The sequence below is a fragment of the Pavona decussata genome, unplaced genomic scaffold (assembly GCF_977016875.1).
Source record: "Pavona decussata unplaced genomic scaffold, jaPavDecu1.1 SCAFFOLD_302, whole genome shotgun sequence".
NCBI lineage: Eukaryota > Metazoa > Cnidaria > Anthozoa > Scleractinia > Agariciidae > Pavona > Pavona decussata.
The window spans coordinates 159,261-161,199 of NW_028145698.1; positions in this window are offsets into that span (position 1 = coordinate 159,261).

Here is a 1,939-nt window from a genome sequence, read left to right on the forward strand (position 1 = left end):
GAACTTTGTGACTTTTTCCAAACTTTATCTGTCAAAAATTTGATATAATAATTGATTGGTCAACCGATTTGATTTTTCCAAGGTAACAAGATTTTGACAGCCCGTTTTGTTTTTCCAAATTTGAATTTCTTTTCTACCTCTTTTGAGAAATTTTAAGTTTACTCTTGTAACGTTTACGTTGTTACACCAATGATTCGCTTTTTTATTGATTTTGGTAAATTTTCAACCAATTTGGTTTTCTGCGGTTTTGGAGATAATGAGAAATCCAAGCTGGCGCCTTTGACCAACAAATGATTTGATTCCCATGGGATTTAACGTCATTGGACCACTTTGTGGACCTCAAAGAAAACAAAATATTTTTATATTATCAACAGACTTGATAAAAATCTTTGGGCACCGTAAAGAAGGAAACAGTTTGGGCCACATTATATAAATTCAAGTCTTAAAGATCTTGCAGTCAATCCACGTCTCGCGTGACCGGTATTTTGGAAATTTGAACTGAGTTGTCAGTTTTGAATATCGCCAACGAGATTTCAGAGTTCCCGTAGAAATTTCCCTAGTTTATTGACGGTAAAAAGCTATAAATTTTTCTTTACATTAGAGCATTAAGTATTTCAAGAATAACAATAGTTTCCCAAGTATTTTGAATCCTTTTTTTTTTTTCAGTTAATGCATCTTTTTCGGAAAGATTTCCAGAGAAATGTTCAACATTCCATTCAAATGCCGCACATTACAAAGAGGAATTCGAATGTTCATTTCAGCCTCGGAAATGCTGGTCACGCGTGACGTGAATTGACGGCAAAGCCCCCCCCTTCACCCCCTCTCTTCCCCTTCTGGCTCAGGCTGAATAGGGTCAAGACCATGCAGAAGACAGACGAACTCGAAAAAAAAATGTAAGAAACGTTCATATTTGCAATCTTATTTACAATCGAAACCGTTTGTATTATTACTGAATAACAGAAAATCTTCCAAACAATTTCGTTTGATCGGATATCACACTTGAAAAACGAAGATTTTCACACCTATTTTTCGTATGATGTGGTTGGATCGATTAGAATCTATTTGTAAATTTCACCGTACTGCTTTACACCAACATCCTGCAACTTCCAGCCAAAAAATTTTGAATACAAAATAAAATGCAAATCATTTTTATTCTACTTTGTTTGTAACCTATTTCCTCCAAGTTTCTTTTCAAGGTTACGTTTCTTGGAAGATTTTCATTAAATTTGCTTCATATAAATCAACGTCATTTGTTTTTTTGTTGTTGTTTTGGTTGCCACGGTAACCAATTTTACTAATTAAGACTAAGATCAAGACTATGATCACGAGCCTATGATCCGAATTGTAATGTGGTGAAAACTAGAACCTTGTTCTCACAAATGATGATTTACATTATGACGTACATAGTCAAGACTAAGACTGTTGAATTGTTCCAAGCCTAATGAAGGTGGAAAAAACTGGTTCAAATTTGCACGTTTTAGTTTTGCTTTTCTTAATTTTTCATTTTTTAAGTCCATTAAGAATCCAACCATTTCAAATAAAGACTTTTAAGTTCAATCCAAAACAGAAACTGCCTAGCAACCACTACAAAAGGCCTAGCAACCGGAATGAGAACGGCACCTAATGTCTGAGGTGACCCAGGTTGTCTTGAATTCCTCAATGTCTTAATCCAAAAAAACAAAGAGAATCGCAACGTTAAATTTACCTCATTTTTGACGAAAAGATTTGGATAACGGCCAGTTTGGATGAAAAATACGTCGTATGTGCCTAGGCGATAAAACGGCGCTGTTGTCATCATCATCATCATCATTATCAAAAAACTGGCGCGAATTCTAAACTAAATAGATAAAATGAGAAGCTACAGATGATCAAATTTCAAATTTGTGCGGTTAGTAAGACGAGGGTCGCAAAAGTCAGTGCATTTTTCAATGTCATTGTT